Below are 10845 nucleotides of genomic sequence, written 5' to 3'. Positions count from 1 at the left end.
CCATATAACTCTATTCTTATTTTTCACTACTCTACTGGCAAAAAGAAGGCTGAAAATTTATTACAGGAACCATATGAAAGCAATAAAATGAAGTAAAATGATCAAAAACAATCACATATTTTACAGAAAATAGGAGTATAAAATCACTTTGTGTGAGGCTTCTTTACCAGTAAGCAATTTATCATTTAAGAAGAGACAACATTCTGCTGTGTTTAAGCATCTACTGTGCTCAACTTCTTGCAACCCATATGGGAATGGGAATAGGTTTTACTACATTCAATTCAAAAAGCTTTACTCATCACTGGTCATGCCAGCACAATCTTTTAGTGCCAGTGGTAGAGTAATTTGTTGGTTCTGATAAGCTTGCAAGTGTTCTATCTTTCCTTTTACATTCTGCAGTTTCAGGCTTTTTGCATATTCCTTCCTTTAGCTGAAAAATTTCTCAATTTCTTAATACTCTAGGACTACTTTATTGGCCAGACTTTCGGGATGTGCTCAAACTTAATGCATAAACCCCACAATTTAAGAAGGTAAAAACAAATTTAATGCTACACTGCTTTGGAGAGACTTTCAATTAATTTGACCAAGATAATGTTTCAGATGTTTCCCCTTAAGAAGCAACTTGGAGTTCATACTCTTCAAAAATACTGTGTGTGACCTATGCTCCTTTTATTCACTTTTTATAAATCCTGACATATAGCATTATTTGTTTTACATAACAGGGAGGATCTGTGAGTGTCTTTGGATTCAAATTAGATCAGACACATTTTTCCAGTTTATTTCCCCTGTTTTATTACAGGATACTAAACAATGCAAACACTATTACCTACCACCCCTATGCCTTAACCTGCAACTCCATCCTAAAAATATGCTTGTTAACCAAAGTGGAATTCTTCTGTAGGCACATGCTCTGTAAAATACAGCATTGTATCTTCAGAGGACACTACACCCTTCTGAGTCATTTTTGTGCAATATATACAAAGGGAATTTTTTCTGTCCAAGCTCTACTCTTGCAATATCATGTGTTGTTATTTTTAAAAGGCATATAACCATTTATCTTGGCAGGCTAATAAAGTGAAGAGATAAAACCTCCTTGAATTTCTTAATTTCTCTATTTTCAATAATTCTGTTTATTACTAAGCTAATTGTATATTATTCTCTCCAGTTAGAGAATAGCTTAGTAATAAACATAAATGCAGACCACCCATTGTACATTTTGTTTTTAAAGTTGCAGTCTGTGACAAAATAGAAGGAAGGAGTTGTCATTCTTAACTTGAATTCACCACTCTTAGACTGCTGTAAAACAGTTATTGGGAGGGGGAGAGAAGTGAGCACAGGAAGAAGCAAAGCAAAAGGAACCAGGGGTGCACAACCTTTCATTTCTCATCAAAAAGAAATAACTGTTGTTCACATAAAAGCAGACTCCTTTAAGGATATGAATATCAGTCCCAAGAAAATTGTAAAAATATCAGGCTGGAGCATACCTTCTCTGAAGCTCAACATTTACAGAATGTGTTTTCTCCCTTCGCTAATTTTCTTAGCTCTTGGCTGTCTTCCCAGGCAGTAGTTTCTCAGGCTGGTATGTTATGATCCAAATGCTAGGCTGGGTTATAAGCTAACTTGAAATGCAAAGTAAAAGAAGTGCTTTAGAATCAGCCTTTCCTACCTATTAAATGTACTGTTTCTCCTAAACAATCTGTAAATTTGCTCACAGCAGTCACCCTGTTTCCCTGTGCAATTACTCTGCTGGTGTTCTAAGAGACCTATGTGCAGTACTGAGATCTTTCACTCCTCACCAAACTCCCTGTTGGCATCTCTGGAAATTTTACTTCTCTAAGGACTGTTGGTACAAAACCTTCACAGTCAGTTTTTCCTCCCTCTCATAACATCATGCCTGATAACCTGAATACAATTTCTTCCAGACAGTCTCAGGAGAGTTTAAGCAAGTGTCTGCTTGTCTTTTTTGTCTTTTTTGTCTTTTTTTTTTTTTTTTTTCCTCATAGAAATAGTCATAATAAAACACCACAGTAAATCTGGACTTATTCCACTGCCTTTGAAGGAGCTAATCTGCATTTACCCCTGTATTACTTAGTTGAAATCCAGCTCAGTGGGACTACTTGTGTGCAAAATTTGGTCCTTGTAAAATCTCATAAAATTGTTTAACAGCTACTACATAAATAGGAATGAAAACATAATCCTGAGCTGAAATCTAAGCAATTGATATTTTTTAGCATCATACTGTAGAGCAAGAGAAGGATTGCATGATAGTAGCTGGGTCAGCTTTCAAAAATTGTTTAAGCTTTGGTTTCCTACACTAATCAAGCTGTATTAGCAATAATGATTGCTGGTCTTTCCCCTCTCCCCCTTCCCCCAGACCTGGTATATTGATGGAGCAAAAAGAGATAATGAATTGGACTGTCTGGTTTAAACAAACCAAACAACAGATGCCCCTGCAAAGGTTTGAAAGTGACATTGCTTCATCTTCCTCAGCAGAGAGAGTACAGCTCCAAAAGCAGATCAAAGGATTTGGCGGAAGGTTCAAAGGGAAAAGACAATTATTTTCTCCATTTAATTTTTACCTTTAATCCTTTCTTTTTTCTTTGTATTGCAATCTCTCTTTTCTCCTCATCAGTGAGTTTGTTCTGGAAAAATGCCCTTCTGTTGAGGTCTTAACTGAAGGACAAAACCTGACAAGTCAGAGGTCAAAACTCAGCTCTCTTATTTATCAAGTCTTTTGTCTGGAACCAAAAATATTATTTTCCTAGTATTTGAGAGTCCAACTGTTGTCTCTTCCAGCAGTTTCTGGGACACCTGCATTTTGGATGCTTGTCAAAAGCTGCTTCTCTCTCTTGAAACTGAGAGCATGGCAGTTCCCAAGCCTTGCAGACAGGGATATGTATTCAATTTAATCTGCAAAACTTTAGGTAGGTAGGAGAACTCCAAAATCACTGTTGTGGTGAGTTCACAGCAGCACCAGGTAAAAGGCACAGGGAACTAATGACAGCACAAGCTGGGAATGGCAATTAGAGGTCTTAGAAAAGAAATAGGAGACAGCAGTAATATAGGTAAAAAATGGATATAAGACCAGAATCCCTTAACAAGCCTGACAGTTACATCTCTGCTTGTAAACAACAAACCAATTATTCAGAGCAGCCATTAAAAGAACAGCTAAAAGCTTAGAACTCACTGAGAAAGGCACAGGATGATAAACTATTTCAGTCTTGGAAAGCTGACTTCTCTTTATTTCAATGCCAGACTTACTTCTTTGCTCAGAGAATACTGAAAACAAAACACAAGGTTCCAACTCCTCGATCAGGAACTACTGGGGTTGGAATATGCAAAAGGAGATTAAATTACCAAAAAGAGAAAGCCTTTTTTCTTTTCCAATTTTTCCTGGGTTTTGGAGTTTTGGTTGTTGTTGTTGTCGTTGTGGTTTTTGTTGGTTTTTTTTAATCTATGTAACACTACAATGTAAATTAAAACTTTTTAAAAAGGAAAAGGTTTATCTGGATTAACAGGCTGAGCATGGGATATTTCAGGACAGCTCTGGGTGGGGAGCAGACTGCCTTACATCCCTTTTGCAGTAGGTGGTAAGCCTGGTCATCAAGACAAGTCTTTCAGGAGTGCTGGAGGGACTTCAGGGAGAGCAGTTGGTTGGGATCCCTGTCTGGTGGCCAGGGGAGGAAACAAGAAGAAAAGTCTATGAGCAGCAGAAAGCGATGAAATGGGACAGTCTGAGGCTTCAGGTGTCCTGTGTGGTGCTTGGGGTGATATGCGGGATCATTTCTTTGAGCCCTAGGAGGGTGTCCACAAGAGAATAAGGAGGCTTTGGTGTAAGTGTTCCCATCCATGTTTAGGCCAGTATCTGCACAAGTTCCCATGGCTGGTCTATGGGACAACATGTGGTGTCAGATGCTGATCACCATCAGTCCACAAGTGATGCCTCAGTGCTCTCTTTGGTTTGCTGGTTTTTCTGAACTCACTGAGGTCCCTCAGTAAAAGGGTAACTTCTGTCTCATATGCTCTGTGGGAAGGTTTCTTTTGGTTAAGCTGGTTAAGGACTCAGCATTGAGTCAAACTTGTCCTGAGCTGTGGCTCAGAAAGTAAAAGGAAAGCTACACCAAAGAGGAAGCAGACAAAATGCCACAGCTTCCACTACTTTCAAAAAACAAGAAGTGTGTCCATTTGCACTAATGCTAATCAGATGCTGAGCAAATACAGAAACCTATTAAAATCTAATGGTGCCCTTTAATACCCTCTTTGAACTGTCAATAAAAAGAGTTGAGCAATGGTGACCTGGATCTTTTTTCTCCACAGAGGTTGCAGTGAACAAAACAGTCTCCATTTACCTAAGCTCTCTCAAAAGACTTCAGCTAATAAAAGCCCTCAGCATTCTGTGTGTGTATTTATTTCTTCACATTCCCTAAAACCCTACAATTTATGGAAAAGGAGGCTGCTACTTGGCACACATCTCCCCTTACAGTCTGCTCTGCACAAAGGTATTTCAGTAAATAATACAAAGATGAGAAGATCCCTTCTCTTAGTGGCTGCTTGGGCCCAAGTTAACTGTATAAAACAGACAAGCCCACCAAAGAAAGTAAAATCTCAGCACAAACAGGCTGACCCTCCCTGAATTCTGAATGAGGTTTTCCTACAGTCACTTTGTTAACAGCAATCAGCTGTACAAATGAAAGTCTTGTTATTTAACAGGGGAGAAAGAAGCAGTTATCTACCATTGTCAAATAATGAAGATTTGAGAACAAAAGTGGACCATACAAAGATGCTAAATATAGAGATAATATCGACAGCCCACTATTTATTCTCCTTCCTAAAATTAACTGCTAAGAATGTGATTATGTGCTAGGTACATGACCCATTGCAGGAGAAGAAATATTGTTGCCTGTGAGCTATAAAAATCCAAGGATTTTTATGCTTCACAGAGGAAGTAAATGCTATTGACTTATGTACCACTGAGAAGAGGGGAGTGAGTCAGTGCATTGGAGGAGTGGACCTCTACTCTCCATCATTCTGTGCCTGAGGATGACGGATGCAAGGCTGGAAATAAGCAAAAGCTCCTCATTTCTTGCCCCTGTACAAGGAAGGAAGTGGTTCACTTAGGAGCTAATACTAATTAAAACACTTCTGTGAAAGAGCAGAATATTGGGTCATGACAATCTATACTTCAGCAGAGTATGGAAATTACTGTAGAAGAGTAGCTTTTAAATACAATGAAAAACCTTATTATAAATGATAGTTAGAAGTTTTGGAGGGGAAAATGGTGCTCAAAACCAGTCCTTACTGTTTACATTCCAAGGAGCCAGAATGAGCTGCCTTCCCTGGAGGCAGTTTAAGTTGAAAGGGCAAGGATTCCATAAACAATGTGACTGAACTGGCCTTTAACGTCTCAGAGATGGTGACTGAGCATAAAGGTGCTTTGAGAGAAGTGTCTAGGGGATGACAATGTTTTGACTGCCTCTGTGGAGCATCTTCTCTGAATAAAGGAATTCAGTCTCAAAGCCTGCTACCAGCATCTTTTATTAACTTTGGTGAATGACTGAATACAATGTTTATCAATCTGAAATGCAAAAAGCATGAAAATGCCCACTGGTACTATTGCCTGCTGACACATTCAGGCACTATGGCCTCAATTTTCAGTGCCTGCATGTAGCTTCCTACAGTTTTGCTCTTTTTTCTTAGGCCAGTCATGTCACACATTTCTGAGTCATGTTTTAGAGCAGTTTTCAGACTGTCTTAGCACCAAGCTGCAACTAAAAGCATCACCAGAAACAAGGACAAGCGTGTCCTGAAGTCTTCCTGTGCTATGCTGCACTCAGTTGCACTCCTGGAGTCCTAGAAATGGCAGTGAAGCTGTGTTGCCTGTTCTAAACCATGGAGAGGTCATGTCCTATATAGCCAATAAGTTCTTGGAACAACTTGTGCCCATGATGCAGGATCTAGCAGGCAAATATAATCATCTTATAGCTTAATTTCAGTAAGTGACCCTAAACTGATTACCTTTTCATGCCTATCATCTAATTCAGGAGTTAGGCAGTGCCACCATCACAGTATTGGCAGGACCAGCTGGAAAGGACAAGATATGAACTAAGAGTCATGGTATTAAGAGCTTGTGCAGCAATGCAACCATGGCAGATTTGTGGCACTGTGGTGATGGGGGGGCCAACCTGGTGCCTGAGGGTGGGGGCACATACCAGTGGAGGAAAAAGAGACAAAGTTGACCTAGCAGCTAGATGGGAAAGCTTTGGGATGGCTTGGCTTTCCCATCAGAAATTACTAAAACTTGGAATATTTTAGTTTGCTGTTAGGAGAAGGAGGACACATCCTAGCAGCCAGGGTGCAGGGTACCCATTGCAACAGGAAATGTCTTGCTTACATAAGCTTGTATTTTTCCAGCTGGATTTAAAACCACATCTGATTTTAACTCACTGATCATTCAGTTGTCAGATTATAAATGCATGAACTGCCATGAGGTGGGCAATTCTAGCCTGACCCAAGCTGATCTGAGCTGTATCTCAACCTGCTTGTATATACCCTTTCTGAGCTGCAGTATCCAGGGTCATACATCAGAGGTGTCCTCTGAGAGTGCCAAGTAAAATTCTTACATGTTCTTCATCCACTTTGTTCATGGAAGGCCTTTAAAGTAGATGGACAGGCAGGTCATGCTTGCTTCTGCATTTAAGAGAGAGATAAATACAAGTAACAATTCAGCCAATGCTCCCAGACAGGCCAGTGCCTCTCAAAAGGGCATCCTGCTCTGTCACATTAATGTGCACCTATGCTCAGTGAGAAAGAGCAGCCACTGCCAACAGTCATGGTGGTGCTCTTTGTGACATTATTAGAACAGGAAAGAGACCCTTAAGCTGTAAATTTGATTTAGGCTGATGGCCAAGGCCAACTTTTCACCAGATTCCCTGTCAATCAGATGAAAATGGTTCTGTATCTTGAAAATGGTGCTGCATCTCAAATCCTCACCCATTTATCTCTCGAGAACCAGAGGGCTTTTGATACACCTTCTGGATAAGAAGCCAATAGCTTCAAAATCAGAGCTTCCTCTGCCTTTATACATAGTGTTCTTGTCAGGACACAAACTCAAAAACCTTGACCATCAAAGAAGAAAATCAATGTCATTCTGCATCAGACAAAGGATGGGGGAGGAAGTACATTTTACACATTCCCAACAATATTTAAAAGGCTCTTTTTAAATTTACACATCCTGATTACTGTAAACTCTACAATAACTTACATTCCAGTTCTTCCAATTTCAGCAGGAATGAGACATGCCAAAGGAAACAGAGGTTTCAGGAAGTGATTAATAAATTGGTATTATTACTTGTCTCTGTTGAGGCTTGTTCTTTAAAGCTGTATATTTGTTTTTGAAATCCAGCATATAAATATCTGCTAAGTGTCACCTTACTTCACCAAGTCTACCATGGCTAGAAAACACAAAGGAGGGGAAAGTGGTGGGTTCATTGTGCTGCATCTCTAAACAGTAAGAGGAGAGATCATTTCATACCTGAAGCTTTCTGCAGTTCAGAAGACATGACTCAGATTGAATGTCCTTATATTCAAAAAGCAAACTTGTAGATTTCTAAAAAAATATTTTTAGAATTTTTCCTTTTTCCTTTTGCTGTTTTAAATCCTTTGTAAACCTCCTGGTTTTCTGGTTATGTTAGATGTCAGCCAGCCTCACTAGAATTCTTGACATGTTTCTCTAAAGTGACCTTTATCTTACACCGAACAAAAAGCTTCAGAGAGTAAATATAAGGTCTTCCTTACCATTTCCATGTTTATCTTGCTGCAGGCTGCATCTGATCACAAAACTGACACCACCCCCACTTCACAGGAATTTTTCTTATTTGGAGAAAAGGCAAATGAAACAGCACAGCAGAATCAAGTCATAACAGATACTGATTGCACAGTGTATCTCTCAGTTAGTAATGAATCACTTCCTTGGTGCTATGAAAAAGGGGCATCGAGTTGCTAAAGGTGCCTGATTTCAAAAGAAATCAAATCAGGAACATGTTGAAATTGTTGTATTTGCTGAAAAGGACAGATAAAGGAAAAAAAACAAAAAAAAAACACCCATCAAACTCAAAACAAAGAAAAAAAAAAAAAAAAAAAAAAGACAAAACAAACAAACAACAACACACACCCCCCCCACCAAAACAAAAAAAAAAAAACAAAAAAAAAAAACAAAACAAAAAAAAAACAACAAAATGAAATTCCAAAACCAAACCAAACCAAGCCAAACCAGAAAACCCCCAGGAATTTGTATGGCTATTAGTCACTTTTATTTTTTGCTCTACAGAGTGTAAGCCATTTTGGAGGCTAGAAATTAAAGCTAAAATAACTGAGGGTAAATTATCAACTACTACAACTTCCAGAAGATCATCCTATATGACACCCACAAACCAAGGACCTTAGAAACCCTGCAGAGCCATGCACAAGAGCTTAACTTTTACCCTAGTTCACCTCCCTGGACTCTCTCAGCATGCAGGTTCTGATGGGAAAGCTCTTGCAGGCCACAAAGTTTTGGCTCATGCCCCACAAAATCCTTTTGCAGCAAGATCCTCTGGCCCTGTAGGTCAGACAGGAACCAAAGGAAGGGAAAGCACCTGTCCCAAAGCCTTAAACCATCTAGTGTCCTTTATTTTGGAGCAATGTGATGAAGTGGAGTTGCTGGATCTTACAGTGTGTCAAGCATGGAGTGGCTACAGTACAGTGGGAGATTAATTGTGCCACATGTGTAGCTTGCAAAGTTCTGCAAAAGGCCTGTTCTTGCACTAGCTAAAGTGATGAGTCCTTCAGCACAGAGAGCAGCAGGATGGAGACCAGGCTCTGTGCTTGTAACTTTTGGATTCCTCCTGCTGAAATAGGCCACATACAGATAGTGTTGTCATTTTTTATTAATCACAGGTAACATAATTCTGGTCGCAGCTATAGGCTGTTTTGTCGCTATATATAATCTTGCAACTTTCACACAATTTTTGCAAAGCAAAATGAGAATGAGGAACTAATCCCCTTCAAAACGTCTTAGGGCTTTGAGGAAGAGAGCTTTATCTATGTGTCTAGAGGCTAATTGTTCAAGTCCCAGCTGTTCTGCCAACTGTGCTTAATATTTCTCTGCCCTTCACAACCCAAGACATTGCATCCAACTGCACAGTAACTATTATTCCCCAGTTCTGCAGAAAAAGGAATTCTAAAACTGCTTTGGACAGCACTGAAACCAGGACTCACAGGCCAGTATGGGCTCCTGCACAGACTGAGAGGCCATTTCAGATGCCTCTAGAATAATTTTCTTTCTCTGTATTAGATTAATATATGATTTCAAGATTTGTGTTAATATATGTTTTACTGCTGTACATTTTTCACTTTGAAACCATCCAGCTCATTGAGGATGAGCTGTGGGAGCCTCCTGGCTTCACTGGGACTGTGCTGCTCAGGCTGCAGCATACCCAGTGGTGCATGACCTCAACCCATACACAAACTGAGGTGCTTACTGCTGCTACTGGCAGGGGTGGCAAGTGACAAGAATGAAGAAATAACATAAAACACTCTTTGAACTGGGCAGCTTTACTTGTATTCCCAGAAACAAGGTGATTTGGTCTGTACAAAATCCAAAAAAGATAAGGACTTAATATAATAAGCCTCTTCCCAGAACACAAAGTGTGGAAAATGAATGATACAGCCTGTCACCTCTTGATACCAAATGAAACCCTGCCTGGCTCAAGCAGGGATTAAAATTTATTCCCAGCTAATTGATGTTTGGAGTCAGCACACTAGATTAATTAGTCTCAGCTCCAGCTTCTGCTTCATGTGTCTGCCTGCACAGCTTTGAGGTAGTTTCTTAGGTCAGACACAAATTCTCACTGTGTGTTTGTGCAATGCCAAGCACAAGGGAATGCAGAGCCCCCCAAAAAGCTCCTGGTAGTAAATCCACCATTGGAACTGCAACCAACTCAGTCTGAATTCAGAATACTAGAACATTTATTAAAATTTTACCTCCCAGGGTCAGGCTGGTGGGAGTGCACAGAACAGCAGACAGACAAAAAAACCCAGGGAATATTATCATTTAATGTTGTGGGCTTTGGTTTAATTTTGTGATCATCAACATTTTCCTGCTGGTGGTGGTGTAAAATAGTGGGCTATCATGATCAAGTACATCATTTGTCCCAAAGCACAGCAAAATCAAGTGTAATCACTACTGATCGAAACTGTAGAAAAGGAAATAAATTTAAAGAGGCATCCCAGAGAATTTCAGTAGCTGTTATGCCTACCCATTTCCATATTTCTTCTTTCTGAAGTAGTGGTGACTGGAAAATGAAGTGGTTTAATTCCAAGCTGGGGAAAAAAGGCATATTGTGATTTTTCAATTAATTAGAATTTTTGTAACACGAGTCCACAGTGAAAACATGTTAATAAATTATAAGTGTTTCCATTCTGTTAATTTATGCAAAGACTTTTCAAATAGGAGCAAAACCCAAGGCACTGCATTCTGCAGCTGTTCAACAAGACATTTAAATGTTTTCCAAAATAATTTTCCTCACTTTAAAATGAAGTTTCTTCAAAGTAGAAGATAAAATGGGGATGGGAGAAGAACTACCAGACAGAAACTTTTTTCTTTACAAAAACGGCTTCAATAAAACATTTTTTTATTAGCTTTGAGTACGCATGCTTCTTTAAAATTATCTGGAGGAAAAAGATGGACGTCAGAAGGACTGAATGATATTAGAATAAAATTCCAGTTAAATAAGTACAAAAAGCAGTTCTTTCTGATTTAGTTAGTACCATTCTTCTCTTTGGGGGACTGTTTACCCCCAACCAAAA

Source organism: Erithacus rubecula, assembly GCF_903797595.1.
Source record: "Erithacus rubecula genome assembly, chromosome: 5".
Classification (NCBI taxonomy): domain Eukaryota; kingdom Metazoa; phylum Chordata; class Aves; order Passeriformes; family Muscicapidae; genus Erithacus; species Erithacus rubecula.
The sequence above is the reverse complement of the archived record's forward strand: the minus strand, read 5'-3'. Positions refer to the sequence as shown.